Source organism: Mesocricetus auratus, unplaced genomic scaffold, assembly GCF_017639785.1.
Source record: "Mesocricetus auratus isolate SY011 unplaced genomic scaffold, BCM_Maur_2.0 Super-Scaffold_100014, whole genome shotgun sequence".
Lineage (NCBI taxonomy): Eukaryota > Metazoa > Chordata > Mammalia > Rodentia > Cricetidae > Mesocricetus > Mesocricetus auratus.
Window position 1 is genome coordinate 73017033 of NW_024429197.1, and position 7887 is coordinate 73024919.

A 7887-nucleotide genomic window follows, 5' to 3' on the forward strand; every position below is an offset into this window, starting at 1 on the left:
GATTCAATAAGAGAGTATTTAGGAAGACACGGGTGTAGATTTATATCATGGAACCACATGCATGTAGAAATGTCATGTCAAATTTCAAAGGAGATTGATAACTATCATTCAATGATAATCTCGGACAATCAAAAAATGACCAAAGCCCTGCTGTGCAGAGGACAGAAATAACTCCTCAGAGATTCTGACCTTAGATTCATCTCTATTAGTGTTCTATCAAATTATCCCAGAAGTTAGTAAATTAAAGCTGAAGAAATGTATTCCCTCGCAGCTATGAATGGCAGAAACACAGAGAGAATTTAAGTAATGAACTTAAAATTACTAAAATCTTTCTGGAGATTCCACAGAGAATTTCTCATCTCTTTGAGCTTCTGGTGGCCACTGGCATGACCTGTCTTGTTGCCACGATGCTCTGTAATCTACGTACCCTTGCCATATTGCACTCTTATCCCACGCAGTCGATACCAACCCATTTGCCTTCACTTCCTCTAGGTGGTACACTCGCAGTAACATCCAGGGCAATTCTCCCATCTCAAGGTCATTCCCTTCTCTACAGCCACAAAATGCCCTTTGTCATACAAGGTAAGCACTTGGATAAAGTCTTTAACCCCATGGCCTGAATGCCTCTCTTTTGGTCCCATCTCCCAACACTGCCTTAGTGCAATCAAATTTCCATGTGAATTTGGTGGCAGGAGTGAAGAAACCATATCTAGACAGTAGATAGATAGGAGGTACAGGTAAGGATTGTTTAGTCAGAATAGAGGTCCAGCCTAGGATTTTTTCCATAAAGAAGAGCAATGAGTCACATAGCTTTCTTTCTTTCTTCTCTTCTTTCTTTCTTTTTTTCCTTTCTTTCTCTTTTTAGAGACAGGGTTCTTCTGTATAACAGTCCTAGCTTCCCTGGAACTCACTTTGTAGACCAGACTAGGCTCAATCTCACTGAGATCCCTGCCTCTGCCTCCCGAGTTCTGGGATTAAAGGCATGTGCACCATCGACCAGTGAGTCATATAGCTGTATGAGGCTAGTGCACCAACCCCCAAGTTCTGCTGAGGTATCTTCTATCTCTGAGTTGGCTGAAATTAGCTCACTCTGATGGGGGATTCATCCTATTTGAGAAACGGAATTGCTTTCTTAGAATGCAGTGAAGGAACACTAATATTCTTCAACATGTGATGTTGGAGGGCAGGCAAAGGGAGTTCTACTTTTTTGAAGGCAATTAATAATATTCATTCCAAACATTAATCTCGCAGAACAACATTGAACATCCCTGCAGGAAAGTATTCATTTTTGTAAGCTCTTGCCTCTGGTACATTGTATGAATGAGCACGAGCCCAGGACAGGAGGAGAGAAGATTATTAGATGCAATCAATTCATGTATGCAGACTAATTCCCTGATATCTAGCAGCCAACAGTACCAGAACGCAACAAGAAACGGCGTAAGTATTTGACAAAGTGTTGTTCCTTAAACGTTGAGATAATGTCAAGAAGTCATTTCTGTTCATTTGCATCCAAGGTATTCAGGAAAGATGATTAACTCACCCTAGGTCCTCTTCTTATTCAAACATAGTGATTGAATTAAGATTAGAATCAAGATCATGATAGATAGCAATTCAATGTCAGAATTATCACAGTCACTTCACTGCCTCATGTTGTTACAGAAGCCAAAGCAACTTATCCCTCAAGGCTGCCTCATGTCATTATATCCCCATTCTCAGATTCCATAATCACTCAGCATAATCCACTTGAGTCTAAGAATGTCATTTTTGCCAATGGGTAATTATCAATGAACATAACCAAAACCACACCACATCCCTTTCTGTATGGAACACAGAACTCAGGTCTTCTGGGTTGACTTTGGCCAACACTGGTCTGTTAAAATCTCACTCTGACTCTTGGCACTCAAAATAAAATATTTGTCTTAAAGTGTGATCAAGATAGTACCATGGGGCTTCAACTCCCTTCTCCCCACTGCTAATCCTTGAGAGCTCAGAAATTTTTCAGATAAAAGACTGTACTCACATTTTCATACCACACAGCTAAGCCAGATGGTGCCTCGCATGATTTTCACAGGAGGGCAAGAGGTTGAAACATCATTCGTCATCAACATCAAGAGCTCAGCATAGGGCAGCAGTCTGCAGAGAATTTTCTCTCTTGCTCCTTTATATGATCTTCATACCTACCCTGAGAGGTACTCAGGGTTTGAGTTTTTATCTGGGTCTCACTAAAACTGAAAGTGAACTTGAGAACGGAACAATTTTTTTCCTGAAATGATTTACCTTATAAATATTTGAGCTGAATGAAACCAAATACTGACTGTTCCAGCCTTATGTCTTTACCATATTTGCTATCATGAAGCCAGCCAATTGGTGTGCCAGTCTTTTTTGTGGAAGCATGAATGGACTTCCTGCGGTTTGGGCATGTGCAGTATGAAAAATGCTGCCTGCCTTCAAGGAGCTGTCACTGAATGGTTGAGAAAAGGGAGAAGGAAATCAGTGATAATATTCCAGGCTATAATCATCAAGGAATTAATTTAAAGAATGACTTTGTGAGCCAGGCATTGGTGGTGCACGCCTTCACTTCCAGCACTCAGGAGGCAGAGACAGACAGGTGATCAAGGCCGCCCTAGTCTACACAGTTCCAGGACAACCTCCAAAGCAATACACAAAGACCCTGTCTTGAAAAAAATCAGCAAAAAAAGAAGAATGAATAAATGATTTTGTTGTTTGCCTCCAAAATATGTGCTATTTTGAAAAAGAATGACATTCAAAATTATTAATCAATGTCAGGGTATAGGCATTGGCCATAAACAAATGCTAGCTATAAACAGTTCTGCCAGTAAACAGACATGAAGACACAGTGCCAGCCATCAGTTGGCCATGACCTAGTTAGAGCAAGGAGGCAAGGGAGACTCAGGGTGCAATGTACTAACAATGAAAAATGGCAGAATAAATGAGCACAGAGGAGAAGTCACTCTGTCTGGAGGTGAGGACTCTGGAAACATTCTCAGAAAAAAACATCATGAAATTAAACTTGAAAATATAATTTATCATGAGGGTAAACATGGCTTCCCTTAGCAAACTGGATGGGCAAATGTGTTCAGGCTTCTAAAATATTTCCTTAAATTTCAACTTTTATTTAAGCTCCTAATGTCCTTAGCAAGTCCCCATTTGATAGCAAGATGCAGAGAGCTAGCAATTGGAAAGGACATGTCCAAAGTCACACAGTCAACCAACCACCCCTGGAACTTGAACTCAACACCAAAGTTCTTTTTATGCAGTTTCAACCACATAACTGACTTGGTTAATTGTGTGCCTGACTTATCCCGTTGTGCCAGGCAAGCTCCCTTCTGTCTTGTTTTACATTCAGTAACATCTTTGAGGTTTGGGGGTTTTCTTTTTCACTGATTCGTAGTGGTTTTATTATATGTGAAAGTGAGAAGAGGTGAAAAAGAGTAGTCAACAAAGAGGGTTGGACATGATGGGAAAAGTTCACTCTCAGCAATGACTCTAACTGACTGACACTGTGTCGGATCTAAGTTATTTCTAATCGTTTGGGAAGACTTCTGGCCACTGTACTGTCACATGGGACTTTGAAATGAGTTCTGGCATGCTAAATGAACCCCAAGATGAAGAGGATGAAGACAGGGGCAGCAGAGGACAACTGAATCTGAATCATCAGATTCAGAAGCCAGAGATGCTGACAGGAAGTGATCACTTGATCTCCTCAAGAAAGCTAAAGATGTGGTACATTTACACAATGGAGTGTTACTCAACAGAAGAAAACAAGGAAATCTTGAAATTCTCAGGCAAATGGATGGAACTGGAAGAAAACATCCTGAGCGAGAAAACCCAGTCACAGAAAGGCAAGCAGAGACTATACTCACTCATATATGGATATTAGACATAGAGCAAAGGATTATCAGCTTACAATCCACACCACCAGAAAAACTAGGAAACAATGAGGACCCCAAGAGAAGAATGCATGATCCCATGTAGAAGGGGAGGGGGACAAGAACCCCTGAGCAAATTAGGAGGGGTAGGAAAGTGGGAAGGAGAAAGGGGTAGAAGGGGAAGGGGGAGAGAGAGAGAAGGGGAGGGGGGGAGAAGAACAGGAGGACTGAGACAGAGGAGGAATAAAGGAGGTCAGGAAAGGAGATGCCTTGATAGAGAGAGCCAACATAGGTTTGGAGAGAGGTCTGGCACAGGGGAAATGTTAGGGGATCCACAGGGATGACCCCAACTAAGAATCTAGGCAGTGGTGTAGAGGCTGCCTTTGATGCCCTTCCCGTATAATGAGATTGATGATTACCTTGATTCCCACTCCTTATGCCTTCATTCAGTAGCTGATGGAAGCAGAAAACAGGCACCCACAGCTAACACTGAGCCATACTGCTGGAATCCAGTTGTGGAGAAGGAGGAAGTATGAGCAAAGGAGCCAAGACACCTGCAGAAAGAGTTGACCTGACCTAGTGAGAGCATGGAGACCCTATTCATAAAGCTGGGGAACCAGCTTTGGACCAAATCAAGCCCTCTGAATGTGGGTGCCAGCTAGGAGGCTAGGGCAGTCTATGGGGCCTCTAACAGTGGAGTCAGTGTTCATCCCTAGAGAACAAATGGACTTTGGGAGCCCATTCCCTATGGAGGGATACTATTGCATCCCAGATACAGGAAGGAGGGCATGAACCTTCCTCCAAATGATGTGAAGGATTTGATTGTTCCCTGTGGAGGGCCTCACTATCCCTAGGGAGTGGGTGAGGGGGGGTTGGGGAGGGTTGGTGGGGAGCATGGGAGGATAGGAGGGCAAGGGAATGGGAGGATTGATATGTAAATAAGTGTTTCTCAAATTAAAAAAAAAGAAAACTAGTCCTGGCCAATATTCTACTCACTGTCTAGCTCATCTGGGAAAAAGTGTACTACATGTAATAGACCATTAAGAAAATGAGAATGATCTCACCTAGGGCAATTCTCTATACTCTGGCCTCCAACCACAGCCTCCACCAGCAACTCATGAATGAGAAGAGCAAACAAGCAAGAACAAGGTCAGTCCTTGGCAGGAACTGATGTGTGGAGGTGGTGTTTACAAGCCTTCATTTTGCTCTCTCACATTGGAAAAAAAAAGCTCACAGTACTGAGAAGGATATACCCATGCAAGATCAGATGCCAAAAGCCATGGTGCACTTGCCAAATGTGAAGATGAGTGGCTATTAATTTATATGAGCACCCTCTGCCTTAATGTCCAGTAGATTTCAGAGGCTAAGTTCTGATGGCAATGACTATCTGCATGGGCAGCAGCCATACTGGCCTATGGCTAGTCATTTCTCCTTGATGAGGCCTGACAGGGCATGTTCTTCTGTATGATGTGAATATATGTTTCTCTTATTGATTTATGAATAAATGCCTATTGACTCACTGAGCAGGAAGTACAGGCAGGGCTACCAGACTAGGATAATTCTGGAAAGAGGATAAGGAGAGGAGTGGCCAGAAAGACACAATGTAGCCACAGAAGGAGTAACATGCTATAGCATTACAGGTAAGCCACAACCTCATGGCAAAATATAGTTTAATAGAAATCTGTTAATAATTAAGTGAGAGCTATCCAATAAGACACTTGAGCCATCAACCAACAGTTTATAATTAATGTAAGTCTCTGTGTGTTTATTTCAGACTAAACAGCTGCAGGACTGGATGGAACAGAAATGCCATCATCAGAGGCCCCCTTCCTCATCAGGGCAATGAATGTGTTGGACGTTATAATCCAGTGCTCCCTTAAGTTCTGTTTCTATCCCTTAGGATAGAAAAAGAAAAAAAAAGACTAATTCTAGAACACAGAATGGCAAATATTCATATCCATTACATCATAAATTCAATATTGCATCATATATTCATCATATGTGCCTGAGCTCTTACAATGTTCAAACATGTTTACTAGGCACAGAGACAAACAGTCCTCATCGCAGGCCCATAGAAAGCCTGGGATCCAGGAGGAAAAATTAGACATACACATGTAAAACTACATCATGTGGAATTGATGAATACACTACCAGACCTGAGTGATGTTCATGGAAGCATTTCTGTTGTTGTTTGTTTTCTTTTGTCTGTTTGTCTTTAGAAAATTTACTAGTTGGTTTTGTCAACTTGACATAAACCTAGACATATCTGAAAATCTTGAGGCAAAGCTTCCCTGAGATTGGCCTATAGGTAAATATTTGATATGTTCTATTGATGATTCATGTGGGAGGACCCGTCCCACAGCAGGCGGTGCCCGTCCTGAGCTGTTGGTACAGTGTATTAGTGTGACCTAAGAATAGTAATAAAATGAACCCTTTTAGCCATGGTGTTTTATCAGAGTATCTAAGACAGGCATAATCTCACTAAATAGCCTAAACTTGCATGCCTGGAACTTGCTATGTAGACCAGGCTGGCCTTTAACTCACAGAGGTTTATGAGTTTCTGCCTCCTGATTGGGAAAATTCTTCTGTATATATGTTTCTCTTCTTGGTTAATGAATAAGACACTGATTGGCTGATTGGCCTGGCAAGAAGTGACATGGCTGGGCAGAATCAGAATATAAGCAGGGACAAACAGGAAATCATTCTCTTCTCTTTTCTGCTGAGATGCTGAGCTAGCCGCCATCATGAAGCAAGCAAAGGAGATGCAGGTCTGGTAAGCCAAGACCACATGGAAATACATGGATTAGTAGTCATGGGTTAATAATTAAGTCAGAGATAGCCAATAAGAAACCATAGATAACGGCCAGCAGTTTCACAATTAATATAGTGTCCGTGTGTTTATTTGGGATTGAGGAAACTGCAGGACCTAGCCAGGCCAAGAGAAAACCTCACATTACAGCCTTCTGAATGCTGGACCAAAGGGATGAGACAACACACCTGTCTTGGAAACATTTTTAATAAATAAGTCTGTATAGGAAACTTCAAAGTGAAATTGAGTCAGAACGAGATGACAAATGGTTGCAAAGATAGACATGAGCAGATTTAGTAAAGTTCAGCACAAGCAAAGCTCATGTCTTAGAGAGCACATGATCCATAGTCCCATGTCAAAGGCTGCAAAAGGAGTTAGATGCCCATTAATGGCCATGAAGAAGCCCTGAATAGCAAATGTAGCAGTTAGTTACCAAAGGGAGTAGACAGCCTATGTTGTGAGAGAAAATCCTCACTAACTAATCTTCTTATGGGAAATTAATATCCACAATATATGAAAATATTAAACACACACACACACACACACACACACACACACACACACACACAACAATTTCAATCAACAAATGAGCAAAAGAGCCAAACAGATAGTTTCCAAAAGAAGTAGCAGTAATTGGGACTGCTTAGTGTCCTTCACCACCAGGGAAACAAACAGCCAAACTGCTCTGAGAATCCCTCTGACCTCAGTCAGAATGACTGTCTCAAGAAAACAAACCCCAACAGACACTGGCAAGGGTGGGAAGGTGAATTCGATTGTCCAGTGTGGGGGGGGAGGTCCTCCAGAAACTGAAACTAGGACTGCACGTGAGCCATGTGACATGTAGTACAAAACATCAGATTCAGTTTACTGTGGAGACACTAAATACTAGAATAGCCACACTGATCATGGAACTATTTACAATCCATCAAGTGTCATCAACAGAGGAGAGGGTACAGAAGAGGTAGTAGGTATGCCCAGTGGTGTTTTATTCAGTTGTAAAGAATACAGCTATGTCATTTGTAGGAAAATGGATGGGACTGGAGATCACCATGCTAAGTGCAACATATAAATTAGGAGAGAAAAAAACAAGTAAACGGGGGATATCATAGATATTGGAGGTCAAGGATAGGAAAGGCATAGAGGACTGAATATCAACGCATATTATATGTAAGACAGAAACAGTACAAC